At 44.6% G+C, this 17,444-nt stretch overlaps 1 pseudogene; it reads left to right on the forward strand.

The window, feature by feature from the left end:
- Positions 1-14,354, forward strand: part of LOC134142932 (Ig heavy chain Mem5-like) — a 35,816-nt pseudogene extending 21,462 nt beyond the window's left edge.
- Positions 14,355-17,444: the final 3,090 nt, after the last annotated feature.

The raw sequence follows: 17,444 nt of genomic DNA on the forward strand, positions 1-17,444 counted from the left end.
TGTCAGCTACATACAAGAAATTTAACTGAATCTAGGTTGTGTTTTGACTGGCTAGTTCTTTGAGTGACGTCTTGTGGAAAATTGTAAATGTGAAAAAAAAAAAAAAACCTCATCGTGAGACCTTATGCAAGCACGAGGGTATGTTCATTTTACAAAATCCTAAGTAAGGTGATTTTGCCCACTCTCATAGATTTCAGGCACTCACATCCTCACAGGTGGCAAGGTGTGTGTTCTTAAGGTGACTCACCAGAAACACCTGTGTGTGGCATGGGGGACAAGTGGCACTGAACGTCAAGCCCTCACTAGGTCTCTGGGGATCTTCCTGATTGACAAACTGATACTTTTATAGAAGCCTGACACCTTCTAGGAGCCAACAGTTACTGTAGTGTAATCCTCTTGTCTCGGAATTTTAGTTTTCTCAGCCTCCATAAATTTTAGGGCAGTGCTCTGCTCACTGATTGTGTTTCCTCATCTGGAGTACTGTTTCGCCTATAGTCTGTTTGCCTGTTGGGCTAACTGGAGGAGGAGTGGGTTTATGTGATTCATTGCAGCCTTGTGTCCGTACTTCCATTGTCAAAGGGCAGGGTTTTCTGCTGAGGCAAGTTAACAGCAACACCGAGAGGGCTCCACAGAGCATCTCTCTGTTCATAATCCGTGTGCCACAAGGCCCTACCCAGCCTGGGGCTGCAGCACTAGCAGGAGGATGTTAAAGATCTGCTTCAAGGAACATTTGTACTCTAACTGACCCTCAGGATGCTGAGGAAGCAAAAACACAACCACTGCTCTCCCCAGATGGTGCAGGATAGCACTGCTGAGTTTGAATGACAAAGCTGGAGTCAGAGAGCTGTCCTAGGAGGGAAAAGACAACTTCAAAACCCGTGTCCTGAACAGGAAGCAGTGACCACCCACGATATGTAGGAGCTGAGTGGCACTGGACAGAGGAACTGCCAATGTTTCCTCTCCACATTACCATGGAGCCATAAGCTCTCTATGGAGCTCTCCATAGAGAAGCGGAGAAGTGGGGAGAGCATGACCACATTGCCCATGTGTGACAGCAAGGCGTGCAAGGGAGGGTTGGATACCAGTGGAGAGAGTTCATGAGGGGTTAAATAGGACAGAGGTAACAAAGGCCTTCCTTACACTCTAAGCTGCACAGGGAGCCCCAGGAACAGCAAGCTATACTGGCCCTGAACAGCCTCCCCTGGTCCCCTGCCCAGGATCCCAGACCCCATTCAGCTCAGCCTCCTGCAGTCAATCCCTATCCCTGTGATGTCATAGCAGTGCCATTCTCCAGCTCCACCACAGCCCTGCCCCAGGAACCTCATGAAGTTCAGCAAAACAAAATGTGAAGTCCTACACGTGAGGAGGAATAACACCATGCTCCAGGACGGGCTGAGAGCTGAGTGACTGAGATACAGCTTTGCAGAGAAGGGTCTGGAGGCCTCGTGGACAACAAATACAACATGAATCAGCAATGTGCCTTTGTGGCCAAGAAGGTCAACAGCAGTCTGGACTGCATTAGGAAGAACTTTGCCAGCAGGTCAAGGGAGGTAATCCTTCCCCTTTGCTTAGCAACTGCTGAGGCCACATCCGGAGTGCTGTATTCAGTTCTGGGCTCCTCAGGACAAGAGAGACGTGGACATACTGGAGCAAGTGCAGGGAAGGGCAATGAAGATGATTAAAGGATTCAAGCACCTGTCATGTGAGGAGAGGCTGAGAGAATGGGGAGTGTTTAACCTGGAGAAGAGAAGGCTCGGGTCAATCTTATCAATGTGTATAAATACCTGACAGCGGGGAGTAAAGAAGATGGAGCCAAATTCTTCTCAGTGGTTTCCAGTGACACGGCAAGAAGCAATGGGCACAATTTGAAATACAAGAAATTCAACTTAAGCACAAGAAAAAAACTTTTTTACAATCAGAGGCATGAAATGCTGGATAGGTTGCCTAGAGAGGCTGTGGAAACTTCATCCTTGGACACAGTCAAAAGCTGTCTAGATGAGGTCCTGAGCAACATGCTCTAGTTGACCCTGCTTTGAGCAGAGGCATTGGACTAGATGATCTCCAGAGGTCCCTTCCAACCTATACTATTCTGTGATTTGGTGATTCTGTGACATTCTTTCGTGCACCTCCCTCCCCTACCCCCCCCCCCCCCCAAAGAAAAAGAAATTAACACATCCACATGAACAAGAGGCAATTACACCAAGCAAAAGCCACCTCTGAAGAATTAATGTATCACAGGCTCATTCTGATATGCATGAAAACATTTGAAATACGAATAATTGGAGGTCCAGAAAAGTCCCGATGAGTGTAAGACAAAATTAGATTGACAGTACATTTGGGACAGCTGGTGCCCGGACATTGTTAAAACCATCCCAACTCAATTCTCTACAAGTTTATTAAGATTAAATCTGGAGTCCAGTCTTTGAAGTGAAAAGGGATCTGACGACACAGATCGATCCACATTCACTGTCACAAGGTATGGACAAGTTTTAACAAGATAGGAGTATTATTACATCATCTACCAGAAAAGCCATGCTATTTTCAATTTCTGGCAACTGCTCTGTGGTTTGATTATTCAGCAGTAAAGGAACAGAGAGGAAGAGGAAGAAAAAATCCAACAGCTTTCAAAAGACATGAAAGAGGAGTGTCATCTGGCACTGAAATGAAGACACAGATGTTTTTGTATGACTGTTCATCGCTGTGTGGACTAGGACTCACAGTGCTTGAAAGGGACTGAACCACCCTACACATACTGATTCCTTGGAGAATCTAAAGGTGCAGCATGGTCCATTTCCTCACAACCCCTTCGTCCCACCAACAACCACAATCTCAGGAACAAAACTGATACTGATCATGATTCAATCAATAGGACAATTTATCTGTGCCAGGACAGTTTTCCTTGCACACAAATGTGCAATGGATATTGGGTTGTCTTGCCAACCACTTGAACATCTAGTTGTCAGCTCAAGTTCAGCAGCTGGGGTTTTGCTGTAGTTTCCATCTGAGCTACTCGTTGTGTCCCCCTTGAATCCATTAGAGAGAAACGGATGCTTCTAGGGAGAAATTTGTCTCTTCCCAAGGTGTTTTAGACAGATAAAGTAGTGCATTCAGTTACGCTTGGGACATTATTCTCTCTCCACAACATTCAGCTGACTATCTCAAATGTAACTCCTGGAAGCTAAGGAAGAAGAGTACCACACCATGTGGTTGACAAGTAGCTTCATTTTTCCCCTACCAGTGACATGAACCGTCACCTACACTCTGCCACTGAGTACCATTCTAGAAATGAACTCCTCTCCTTTCTTCTCAGCTCACAACAAACCATCCCTCTCTATCGACTGCCTCCATCCACTTTCACATTCTCCTCCCCTCCTCACTTTTCCATAGCTGTTTCTTCTCCAGCTCAAAGACTTTAGAGATCAAGCATTAATTTCTCCTTCAACCATATGGTTAGTACTCTTCTCCATGGCCCAGTTCTTTTGATCACAGGCACCTTTGTCTTTGGCTTTAAAGGCAGCCGTTCCTTTCCATTCATTTCCTCCTCAAAGAACATTTCAAGGAGCACTTTCTGAGCTTCTGGCATGGAGAACACCAAGTCCCCTCACCATCTCAGGAGACCTAACTGAATGCATTCATTTTAAAGGCCCTTCATGGACTACAGATTGCTATGGGAGATGGGGGCTGCAGAGTCTCGGCCACAAGACTGTAAGAAAACCTTAGAAATTTAGGCCCGGAAAAGGACTAGGAAATCAGTGTCTCCATGGAAGGGGGAAGGGCTGGTTTGTCTCTTGGGCCATTTCTAGCTGTGGGATTCTCAGGCCACCTTTATGGTCGGCAGCCAGATGTCTTCCCGTCTCCCTTTGCCCCCAATGTTTTTGGTTTGGTTTCATTTGGTGTTTTTAACCTGCAGTGCCAGCTTTCAGTATCACTTTGTTAGATGATCACAGAATCACAGAATGGTTGAGGTTGGAAGGGACCTCTGGAGATCATCTAGTCCAACCTCCCTGCTCAAGTAGGGTCACCTAGAGCATGTTAGACAGGATTGCATCCAGGTGGTTTTGAGTAACTCCAGAGAAGGAGGCTCCACAACCTCTCTGGGCAACCTGTTCCAGTGTTCCGTCACTCTCTCAGCAAAGAAATTCCTCCTCATATTCAGACGGAACTTCCTGTGGTTCAGTGTGTGCCCATTGCCGCTAGTCCTTTCACATGGGAGAACTGAAAAGAGTTTAGCCCCATCCCCTTGACACCTTCCCTTCAGCTACTTATAGACATTGATAAGATTTCCACTCAGTCTTCTTTTCTGCAGGCTAAACAGGCCCAGCTCTCACAGCCATTCCTCCTAGGGCAGATGTTGCAGTCCTCTGATCATCTTCGTAGCCCTATGCTGCACTCTCTCCAGTAGCCCCATGTCTCTCTTGGACTGGGGAGCCCAGAACTGGACACAGTACTCAAGATGTGGCCTCACTGGGGTTGAATGGAGGGGCAGGATCCTAATGCAGCCCAGGAGACCATTGGCCTTCCTGGCCACAAGGGCACATTGCTGGCTCACAGTTAACGTGTCATCCACCAGCACTCCCAGGTCCCTCTCTGCAGAGCTGCTTTCAAGAGGGTCAGCCCCCAGCCTGTACTGGGGCCTAGGGTTATTTCTGCCTAGCTGCAGGACTCTGCACTTGCCTTTGTTGAACCTCAGGAGGTTCCTCTCTGCCCAGCTCTCCAGCCTGTCCAGGTCTCTCTGAATGGCAGCACGGTCCTCAGGTGTATCAGCCACTCCTCCCAGCTTGGTAGCATCAGCAAACTTGCTGGGGAGGCACTTTGTCCCCTCATCCAGGTCATTGATGAGTAAGTGGACTAGGATGGGACCCAGGATGAGCCCTGGGGAACTCCACTAGCCACGGGCCTCCAACTAGACTCTGCACCGCTGATGACAACCCTCTTAGCTCTGCCTTTCAGACAGTTCTCAATCCACCTCACTGTCCACTCGTCTCACGCACACTTCCTGAGCTTATCTAGGAGGGTGCTATGGGAGGCAGTGTCAAAAGTCTTGCTGAAGTCAAGGTACACAATGTCCACTGCTCTTCCCTCATCTACCCAGCCAGTCATTGCATCAGAGAAGGCTATCAGATTGGTTAAGCAGGATTTCCCCTTGGCAAATCCATGCTGACCACTCCAGATCACTTTCTTTTCCTCCATATGCTTGGAGATGACATCCAGAATGAGCCGTTCCCTCGCCTTTCCAGGGATGGAGGTGAGGCTGACCGGCCTATAGTTGCCTGGGTCTTCCTTCTTGCCCTTTTTGAAGACAGGCTATTGGCTTTCTTCCAGGCCTCAGGCACCTCTCCAGTTCTCCAGGACCTTTCAAAGATGACTGAGAGGGGCCTGGCAACAACATCCACCAGCTCCCTCAGTACCTGTGGGTGCATCCCATCAGGGCGCATGGATCTGTGAATGTCAAGCTTGCCCAGAAGATCTCTAACCCTGTCCTCTCAACCGAGGGAAAGTCTTCCTTTCTCCAGGCCTTCTCCCTCATCTCCAGGCTCTGGGATTCTTGAGGGCTGCCCTTAGCAGTAAAGACTGAAGCAAAGAAGGCATTCAGTAATTCTGCCTTCTCTGTAGCCTTTGTCACCAGGGTCCCTGCCCCATTCAGCAGCGGGCACACATTTTCCCTGGTCTTCTTCTTGCTACTGATGTATTTGAAGAATCCCTTCTTGTTGTCCTTGACACCCTTGCCAGACCTAATTCCAAATGGGCCTTAGCCTTCCTCGTCGCATCTCTGCAAGCAAACTAACAGTTTTTTACTCTTCCCGGGCTGTTCCTTGCACTTGGGCCGATCAGTCCTGTACTACCTCATAACTGCATTATTGTCTTCCTGCAAGTGTCAAGTTTCTCCTTTACTAGGATGTTAATAAACTTCTCTTCCTTTGCGCCCTCCTCCAGCTTGCGATCAGTTACAGAGCCATAACGAGTCATATGTTCTCAGTACACCACCTGCACCTGTCTGTACCCACACCTTTTTTTTTTCTTCCCTCCCATGGGGCTAGCATAGAGAAACAATGACCTCAGAGTCATTGCATATCCCTTTTCAAGGACTGTTCTGTTTAAACCCTCTCTATGAGGGGAAGTGTTCATACAATTACCTCAGTGCAAATCCTTGGTTAATGTTTCAATTAAATTAAATTAAATTAAAATGGTTAATGTTAAATTGAAGTGGTTAATGTTTCAGTTAAAGCTAATTTGCCTGTATCACGTGGCTGTGTTTACACTCTTGCATTGCAAGGCTGTCTTTTACATCATCTTCAGCTACAATCAGAAAACCTCTAGCCACCGCATCTCTACTTCCTAGATAATCACTGAAGTGGCAGTTGCTTTATTGTCCAGCATACACAAGAAGAACGCATTCACACAAAGTTTATCTTCCCCCACGTATTACATTCCACACAACTCTTTAGGTGCAGGTGGCACTAAGGTGCAGAAAAGGGAAAGCAGTATGTCAACCTGCAGCCCATACTGACACTCTACAAAAGGTCTTTCTGGGAACTGCTAGGGGGAATCTTGTCTGCAGTGGGTCTTGGTTTGAGATTCAGGGGAGATGAGGCTTACTTAGATTTTAAGTGCAAAACGGCAATGCAGTAGGTCAGCAGCAGATCTTGTGGAGTAACTTGCTAAGCAGATAAACACCTGTAACATGGATAGTTAGAATGCCAACACCAAGCAGCAGCAAGTTCTGCAGCAATAAGCGCAAGAGTTGTGCTTCTGAACCAGCAGCAGTTTTGCAAGGCTGACTGGGTTCCTCCCAAGCTTATGGACACTAGATGAGGGTCAAATCCCATTTGCTTTATCAACAAAGTTGTGTTGGTATAGTCACCAGGACTGCATGCAGGAGAGTTAATCATGCAGTATGAACTGCACAGCTGGGGATTGCTGAGTTCCCTAGCAGATCATCCACACCAGCAGGACACCCTAGAGTGCACCGGGCCCAGCCTGGCAAGCAAATCAGTCAGGCTGTGCTTGGATCTCAAAGACACATTCATATTTGAAATCATTCATTGAAAAGTTGGGCAGGTATTGTGCAGGATGGAGGGATCCTTTACTGTTGGTTTTGTCATTATCTTAGAATAAAGCTCCTGACCCACAGGGCACAGGGTTATTCCTGTTCTGTGAGGTGGCATCTGACAGTTCTTAAATCATCAGCTCAAATTTTGTGATAAATAAGGGGTTTGTGCACACAGCCTTTTCAGAATTTTCAACCTGAAACAGTTTCAGAGAGGGTGTCGCCAGTTCTGCCGCAAGTGATCTTTATATGACCCACATTCAACTCCAATCTCACCAACGCCCGTGCTGTCGAAGCACAGTCATGTTGCCAGCAAGTGCCTAACCACTGTACAGTCCTCCTCTTTCCCTTTCTGACTGAGTATTTAATCTCTATCTGTAAGGTGGAAAAGCTCCAGGAAAGGCTCGGTGAAGGGTGTCTCTCCATCAGTTCACGTGCCACAGTACGCTGCAAGTGCTAACTATGTTGGATCTGTAGAGCTGAGCCTGCTTCAGCTCGGGAGCCACAGCCCTCTGCATGTTGCTGGCCTCTACCTCCAAGGCAGTCGCAATGTCTTTAGCCCCATGGCTGGGTCCCTCTGCCCTGACATTGCAGTGGCTTGTTTGGATCTTCCCTCGGGCACAAGGGGGACTTAAATCTGTATCTCCATCATCCCGGGGAAAGACTGACTGTGAGCTGTTCAAGGATAGGCATGTACTCAAATGGGCACCTCGGTTTTTCATCAAGAAAAGACTGATTTTCCACCCAAGATCTCCCATCTCTTTCTCTCATCTCTCTCTGTCTCTCTATCTCTCTCTGGAGGGGTGAGCTTTGGGCGCTTAAATTGGTCCTAAATGTTTTCAAAAGGTAGCTGGCTACTCAAATTCACTTAATTTTGTAGGTAAATCTACGGAAGGAGAACCGCTTCTGATTTTGCAGCTCCAAGGACTGAAAGGTCTCAGCAAAACTCCAGGTGTCCTTGCCGTCTGGATACAATTCTCAAATGCGGCAAGGGTTTTTCTCCTGGACTCAAAACAGTATGCACAAGAGCAGCACCTTTGAGTCCAGATGAGCTGCTGACATCAAGGCCGTCAGAGCCCCGAGGGCACAAATGAGCTATGCTGGCCCTGAACAGCCTCCCCCTGGTCCCCTGCCCAGGATTCCAGACCCCATTCAGCTCAACTTCGTGCTGTCAGTCCCCATCCCTGTGGTGTCACAGCAGTGCCATTCTCCAGCTCCACCATAGCCCTGCCCCAGCCTGGCCGTGGGCCCTTCGGATCCAGACCTCAACCCATAGGTTGATGTGCTGACCTGGCCTTGGCCTAGCCCTGTCCCTATGGCCCTACCTGGACATTCTGGGACTGTGTCTGATGCCGGTTACCCTCACCACACCTGATCCAGACCCCAGCTGGGGGAATGACTGCCTGATCTGGCCTCAGATCATCGCTGTCCCCGCAGAGCTGTCCAGTGCCCGGGGCTGGGTGCTTCGTGTGGGGGCTTCTGTCCCCCTGCCCTGCCCTGCTCCCTTTCTGAGGGCGGTGGGATCAGTAGGAAGTGTAACTTTGTATAACTGTATCAACTGCCTTCTGCATGCAATACTAATATATCCCCTCTGCTCCCCTCCCAACCCCAAGAATCAACAGTAGGAATCGATGGCTGGGTTTTCAGGTAGCACAAACCAGTGAGACTCAGTTGACTGTGCTGGATGTGTGTGACCTGCACAAATTTGCTCCTCCTGACAGGCTGTTACAGTGAGTTGTGCTGGAAAAATAATGAAGATCATTCCTTTTGGAACAGACCCAAGGTTGTCTTTTCAGCCAAACACTATTCCTATTGTTTTTCTTTTTTTTGTTTGTTTATTTTTTTTCCATGACTCCAGAGTGAATTGAATTGATTTGCTGTATGTGCAACATAGCTTGGTAGGACAGACAGCATTGAATGGACATGTTTGAACTGTCATGGAGCAGAGAGGGCTGGCTACTTTCTAAGGGATGGGGAGCTAAGTGGAATCCGAGAGCTGGCAGGTCAAGGGCCTTTCCAGCCAGTGCTCAGTCCTGAGTTCCAGCATCCAAATCTCCAACATGGAGGATGGACAGAAACATATATCTCTATCTATACAATATATATTGACCTAGTCAAAAGCAATGCTTTCCCCTTATGAATCTACCAAAAGCAGGCTTAGGACTCCCTGAGGCACCAAATTACCCTCAGCCCTGGCCCTTGCAGAAAGATAATAATTTTAAAAATTTAGCCATTCCTCGTCTTTGTGGGCAACAAAAAATAACTCAAAGTGAAAAACCAGACTGCTTCTACAACCCAGAAGAGTTTTGCTAATTGATGTAGGAAAAAACCTCAAATGCTGAATGACTATTGGTTTTCCACTGGGTTAAAATCCATTAACCTTCTCAGAGCCACATTACACTCCTGCAGGTTCCCATGGGATAAAATCCCCACCTTTTTGCATAGCCATATTTGGTTCTTAATTTCTTAATGCATTATATTGAGCATGTGAGTGCCTGTCTCATCTGAAATAGTATGTAGTAAAAGGGAAGGAAGAGGCACTTTCTGTAAGTAGGTATATCACGGTGTTGAGAACTTGGAGTGACACAATGACATAAACACTATAAGGCCTCATACAAAAACCTGAGACTGCAAAAGGAACAACACATTTTGAGGAAGAAAGGAAGTAGAGAGCTGCAGTGCTGGTGGAGAGAACTACAGCATTCTCTTCTCATTTCCATTTCTGCTGGAAGGATATTGCTTACTGACTTTCCTAAAGAGAAGAGAAAAGGATTACTTAAAAGTTTGGCCTTGATCAAGGTATCTGAACTCACTCCACTGCAATATTATTGTTTTCTTCTCTCCCTATTTTGGAAGAAAAAGCCTATTTTCACAACTTTCATGGCATTCCATGCATGGATCCTTGGTACAAATATCTGGCATTTCATTCCCTGATTTTGTGCACTTTTAGAGTGTGATAAGGAAAGTGGATTTTATTTGACTGTGTGCAAACAGTGTGCAAACAGACAAGCTGGTATTTGGAAGTGGAGTCACCATCTCAGTTGAGCCAAGTAAGTTCCATTTCTTTCACTACTGAAAATGTATTAAAAGTTGAGGATAGAGGCAGGGTGAAGGGATTGTGTGATTTGGCAGCATAATGAGATTTTTTTTGGCTTTTTGGCATTCCATGCTCCAACCAGGTGTTCATTTTGAGTCCTCAGCTCATATCTGCTTAACAAAGCTACACAGGAAGATCAGGACTAGTTTCCTAGCTGTGTGTATCATCATTACTCCACAGATCTTCAAACCCCCTGGAAGTATGCACTACAAAATTTGACACCGTATTGTTTATGTCCACTCAAGATGGCATCTTAGCGCAGCTTCAGAACATGGTTAAAGTAGTTTGCTTTCTTTCATTTGAAATTTTGACTCTGTAGCACTAAGTTGTGTGGAAAGGAGAAATATAGATGTAAAGGGTTGCAGGAGAACATAGTTCCTATAGAAAGGCAGGACATTCAGTTTTTCTAAGCAATTTCTTGAAATGAGAGTAAGCTCTTAGAAAGACACTTTATATTTAGAAATGACATTCTTCTTGAGATGCCCTTTATAAGAACAGATTTTCCAGATTGCAGACTTCCGATAGCTTGTCTCTTTTAGTATTATTGTTTTGTGGAATATGTTCAGTGGCATTTAAAGCAGCTAAGAACAGACATACATGTTCAGAGGTTCTCTAAGGGTGTCAGTAGTTAAAAACAGCAGAGAAAGTGTCCATAATCAGGAAGAAATACATAGTGATGGATTTAATATAACTCTTTCATGTGACATCACTTTAGCTCATTTCACAAATCTCCTTTTATTCAAACTCTTCTGCTTCACGAAATTCAGCAATTCTGAACTCACTGCAAATCAAGTAGGAAGTCTGTCAAAGTAATTCCAGCATAAAAGTGTGAATTAAAATGACCTCATTGCAAGACATGTAACTTCATCTAAAACCACTGAGATTTCAAAAAAATCACATTAAAGTTCTGTTGTGCTATTTTATTTTGGTTTTCTTTCACATCTAATATTCTTTTGCTAAATCAGTTAAACTAGATGATTGATTTGGCAATCATGACACATTTCCAAAGCTGATATTCTGTCATTTACATCAATCAACATCCCATCAATTCTTCTGAGATCCCTTGGCCTTTTGACCATGTAAATATGTAAATTATAAAAGAGATAATTAGCAATTTCACTGACAATATATTGTAGATTTATTGGAAAACTTGTATTAATTGGTAATAGTTTTCTGAAAAGTTTCTTATTCCCCTGTGGCAAAAATGGAAACAATGTATTCCAACTAAAGATTCCCATTTCTGGGTTCATAAAATAATCAAAGTTTGGATAGGAAAATCTACCTTAGACACAAATCTGGGGAGATTTTCATGGTGACAATCAAGAAACAAAGCCTGAGAGAGGTGGGACTCTTCAGCCTGAAGAAGATAGAGGGGGGATCTTATCAAAGTGTATAAGTATCTGAACAGAGAGTGTAAAGAGGATAGGGCCAGACTCTTCTCAGTGGTGCTCAGTGATAGGACGAGAGGCAACAGGCACAAACTGAAACACAAGAAGCTCCATCTGATCATGAGGAAGTCTCCATCCTTGGAGATATTCAAAAGCCATCTAGACACAATCCTGGGCAATGTGCTCTAGGTGACTTTGCTTGAGCAGAGGGTTTGGACTAGATGATCTCCAGAGGTCCCTTCTAACCTCAACAATTCTGTGATTCTGTGATACCTTATTTCTTGAACCTCTTGAGATTTTCCAAACACAAAAGACATAGGAAACATCCATTAATAGTCACTACACTACATCTACTCCTAAGGATCGAATTGATGAATAGCTAACAATTTTTTTGGTTTAGTCCATGTAAACCTTTCATTCAGAAAATGAAAATCCATAAGAGAATGGAACCTATAGCCAATTCTGTGCCTTTGTAAGATTAAGAGGGAAAAGAAGTATAACCACTGGTATAACTATATTAACTGTCTTCTGCGTGAAACATAGAGGAACATATCCTGGCCAGGAGCCAAGGGGAATCCTGCAGCTGGCAAGGCAGGGGCCTTGCCAGCTAGTGCTCAGCCCTGAGTTTGATAAGCCAAACCTCCAGCAAGGAGGATGAACACAAGCATATTAGAAAAACCCAGAAAACTGGGGGCAAACATTCCAGAGATTTCTTTTGATTGTTTTTCTCCTAGCTTTCCACATTAATGACAGAGATAGGTTCCACTGAAAGTGTATGTGCCTAGTACTGTTCAAGATGCCCAAAGGATATACAGGAAATGTTCCTTTCTGAAAGGATAGTGAGAGATAAGACAGGATGCATGGGATACGTGGAATGGCACTTAACTCCTCTGTTTAGGCAGACAGTCCTTGATCTGCTCTTTGGGAAACAGGAAGAAATAGTGACAGAAAGACATTCAGCTGTCAAAGAACAGTCCTGACTGGACTATCTCTGACCTGTAGATGATATGGCTCTCAGAAAAGAGAGCAGCAAATAAAGTTATCCCCAGATGATGCTTCTTTTTCAGAGAATCAAGAAGAGTCTGCACTGGAAGTCATTGCAATTAAATCAAAGAAACGTAAACAGTACAGTAACAAAGTGAATGTGGTTTGTTTGGCAAGGACTTACTACTCTAAGAACATCAGCCTTGATGTACCCAAGGGTGACACTGTATATGACCTGAAGGCACCTCTTGTCACATCAGAGGGGATGTACAGTACCATGAAGGTAGTTGTGGTGGAACCAGATACAGAAGTGACCTGCAAGGCTTCACACAAGGGGAACAAGACTGCAGCCAGCACAACCCTTCCAGGTACAGTGTGGCAGTCCAAACACAACCTTTTTCTGGGAGACACATCTTCCAACATGTTTTTTTTTGCTCAGACTAAGAAGCGTCCCCTTTGAGGGTGTAGCAGTAACAAGTAAGAACACTTATGAAGGTATGTAGGTCCTTAATTACATGGTGCCAAGAGATATTAAAAAGTACCTAACATAGATGGAGTTTTCTTCAACCCTCTCCTTCCTTGCCCCTCCTCGCACCCTGTATTTGTGAGTCTAGCCTTATCTAAGGCAAACATTTCCTTCCTACAGTAGTATACATGCCTGCAGGAAGAAAGGTTGAAATAGGTTTCACAAAAACAAACAAACAAAAAAGTAAATATAATTTTTTCTCCAAGACTTTTTTGTTTATTTTTTGATCATTTTTAATGGAGATTTTTTTCTGTGGTAAAGATCATTATAAAAGGCTGAGAAAACAACTCAATAGTCCCATTTGTTTGTTTGCTTGCTTGCTTTTCACTGCAATCACATGAAGGAAGCTAGCTTTTCCCTTCAAATTAAACTCATGATTAATCATCTCCCATCTGATTGTCCAATACTGCTTATCCATTGCTGGGGAAGGGGATCATACAAATATTTTGTGTAATTCTTGTTTTATATAGCTTAGATATATTTTATAGTGTCTTTTTTAATCATAGAAAAGAAAGCTGAAGGACTGGTAACAGTGAATGCTTGTGACGTTACAGACATCTCTTCAAAAGGTTAGTTGCTGAAAGGGAAGTGAAGTTAAGTTACTTCTTTGGAGATTCAATACTAATGCAAGAAAATGTGTTTTCTTTGGCACAGAAGTGTCAGAATTGCAAATACTTACCTGCTGTTTCAGATTAACTGGTTAAATAGATTACAGTTTTCCATGAGATAAACAACAGGAGGCAAAATCCTAGCCAGTCAGACATCTCCTCTTTTCCCTGCACTGGCCACATTCCTCTGTTATCTTTACCTTTGTTCCTGCTTCTCTCCTATGTCTGTGACCTGCGGAGTTTTCTTTTTCTGCTAATACCAAGACTACAACCTCTTCCCTCTTTTCCTTCTTTTTAAAGCAGGTATCAAAATGGAGAAAGTGAATATGCTGTTCGTGGCTGTCTTGGGTTTGAGAGTTCTTCTAGCAAAAAGCATCATCTTCAATACACTCATGAGTATCAGGCTGTTGCTCTTCTGAGGCAGCAAATACACAGTTCATTCCCTGGGAACATATGCGGTAAGTGCAGGGAGTGACTGTTTGACCTTATATCCTTCTGTAATCTCACAAAGAGTGATGTAATTTCAGCTGTTCATGTATCTTTCCACTGAATAAGTCAGTGTTTCCAGTGACTAATGCATTGGCAGCACAGCCCCAAATTGCCTTTGCACCTGTCTACTCCAGAGCACCTCAGGCTGTATCAGAAATCTTCTGCTAACTATTTCAAGGGGCAGAGCACAAAGTCTGGAGAAAAGTCAGGATGAGTAAGGAATCTGTAAGGAGGCTCCCAAACTCAAAAATGTGAAAAGAAGAAAACAAAAGGAGGAAGGAGAATTTTTAAGATAATGTACCCAAAACAGCACAAACAATTGTCCCATACATTCTCAGTTAACAGAAACTAGGCACAACTGCATTAAATGTCAATAAGAATTTAAAATAAATACTATTCTTTCAGGTACTGGGGAAGTGAGACAGCAGTGGGCTGAAGAAGAGCAGAAGAGAACACATACCAGCATAATTTGGGTCCCCATAATGAGTCAGCTTTGCTGGCAATGAACATCTAAAGCATCACAGAAGCCCCCAGTCCCTGTAGATTCATCATTCTCTCCACTTCATCAAGGTGCTCTTCAGTTAACACCATTTGGAAGTTTCCTTAGACATTCACCACTGTTGAACCCTTCTCCTGTTTAGCTTTCATTAATTGTAAGAACAATTTTTGCTATTTCTTATTCCCAATGATCAACAAGTGTTTTCCCTCACCCCTCAGCCAAACCGGAATAGTTAGATCTCCTACTCCTCTGCCCCTGCATCAAAATATCCCTGTTGCTTAGTTTCAAAAAATTAAAAATAAACTTTAGACATGCTATGCTTTAAAAATAGCATGTCTGGTCGTATTACATTATTGTCTACAGAAGTAATGCTTTACTACTTAGAGATCCCATCTCAAGCACATCATGAACAATGTATAGTTTTAATTTTTTAGAAGCTCTTATTAGTCATAACTTTCTAGAGCAGATGATTAGATCTTCACTGGGCCTGAAGTGATTCACTTCAGCCAGGGATGTTGTACTGTTTTCATTTGCATCTCTTTTTTGTAACATGTATCGCTTTTGTTAAGTATATGGTACCCGTGTTTCAGAGGTCTATAGTAAGCACCAAAATAAAGTTTTATCATCAGGCTTTTATCATTTGTGCTGTGCCCTTTCTTCCGAAATTTCAGTGGGAACTGTTGAAATCCAGCTGTCTTATCCAGTTACCATTGAGATCTAGAAATCCATCTGTTACGGCCTACATTTCCATATGTGCATGCATGTGTGTGTGTGTGTGTATGCGCACACGTGTGTTTGTACACACGTGTGCTTATGTGTTTTGTTGTTACTGTTTTTCCCCCCAATGAACTTTCTACAGGGGAAAAAAAAGGCCTCTTTGGCACAGTTTAGAAACTTCAGGAAGGCTAAGAATTCTGGCCCCACTGAGTTTGAATTAATTTTAACTATTCATGCCCTTTGCAGGTGACTGAAGCTGAAAACTTTGGCTCATAGCAAAAACAGAGATGTATCCAAAGAGAATTAATCAGTTAAGAGATGGACTGATAAGAGCATGAAGAATGAAAGCATGTACCTCAGAAGATAAGAGAACAGGGTGTTTATTTTCTACTCATTGATACTAGAAAGAGACCAACAGGAAATACTGTGGTATGCTTTGATAGACTGATAACATAGCAGTTTGCTTGGCAGTCAATAGAACCTTGACATACACATTCTCCTGCTGACTTTTATCTCACAAGCTGCAAAATGCTGTCTGCTTGAAGCAGGATACTGTGGTTAAAAGGTATGACTAAATCACACTCTGCAAGACAAATTCCTCCTTGCTTTTAAAAAACATGCTAACCACTTCCTGAGGAAGAGTACAAAAAGTTTTTCACATACTAACTGAGGCACTGCTGGCTCCAAAAGAGCTCCCCAGAGTGTGTATGGTGAAATCTGTTCAGTTAGAATGGGCTAATTAAAAAAAAAAAGAAAAAGAAAAAGAAAAGTAAAGAAAAAAGAAAAACAATAGGAATAGTGTTTGGCTGAAAAGACAACCTTGGGTCTGTTCCAAAAGGAATGATCTTCATTATTTTTCCAGCACAACTCACTGTAACAGCCTGTCAGGAGGAGCAAATTTGTGCAGGTCACACACATCCAGCACAGTCAACTGAGTCTCACTGGTTTGTGCTACCTGAAAACCCAGCCATCGATTCCTACTGTTGATTCTTGGGGTTGGGAGGGGAGCAGAGGGGATATATTAGTATTGCATGCAGAAGGCAGTTGATACAGTTATACAAAGTTACACTTCCTACTGATCCCACCGCCCTCAGAAAGGGAGCAGGGCAGGGCAGGGGGACAGAAGCCCCCACACGAAGCACCCAGCCCCGGGCACTGGACAGCTCTGCGGGGACAGCGATGATCTGAGGCCAGATCAGGCAGTCATTCCCCCAGCTGGGGTCTGGATCAGGTGTGGTGAGGGTAACCGGCATCAGACACAGTCCCAGAATGTCCAGGTAGGGCCATAGGGACAGGGCTAGGCCAAGGCCAGGTCAGCACATCAACCTATGGGTTGAGGTCTGGATCCGAAGGGCCCACGGCCAGGCTGGGGCAGGGCTATGGTGGAGCTGGAGAATGGCACTGCTGTGACACCACAGGGATGGGGACTGACAGCACGAAGTTGAGCTGAATGGGGTCTGGGATCCTGGGCAGGGGACCAGGGGGAGGCTGTTCAGGGCCAGCATAGCTCATTTGTGCCCTCGGGGCTCTGACGGCCTTGATGTCAGCAGCTCATCTGGACTCAAAGGTGCTGCTCTTGTGCATACTGTTTTGAGTCCAGGAGAAAAACCCTTGCCGCATTTGAGAATTGTATCCAGACGGCAAGGACACCTGGAGTTTTGCTGAGACCTTTCAGTCCTTGGAGCTGCAAAATCAGAAGCGGTTCTCCTTCCGTAGATTTACCTACAAAATTAAGTGAATTTGAGTAGCCAGCTACCTTTTGAAAACATTTAGGACCAATTTAAGCGCCCAAAGCTCACCCCTCCAGAGAGAGATAGAGAGACAGAGAGAGATGAGAGAAAGAGATGGGAGATCTTGGGTGGAAAATCAGTCTTTTCTTGATGAAAAACCGAGGTGCCCATTTGAGTACATGCCTATCCTTGAACAGCTCACAGTCAGTCTTTCCCCGGGATGATGGAGATACAGATTTAAGTCCCCCTTGTGCCCGAGGGAAGATCCAAACAAGCCACTGCAATGTCAGGGCAGAGGGACCCAGCCATGGGGCTAAAGACATTGCGACTGCCTTGGAGGTAGAGGCCAGCAACATGC

This window comes from Rhea pennata, chromosome 7 (genome assembly GCF_028389875.1).
Source record: "Rhea pennata isolate bPtePen1 chromosome 7, bPtePen1.pri, whole genome shotgun sequence".
NCBI classification, from domain to species: Eukaryota; Metazoa; Chordata; class Aves; order Rheiformes; family Rheidae; genus Rhea; species Rhea pennata.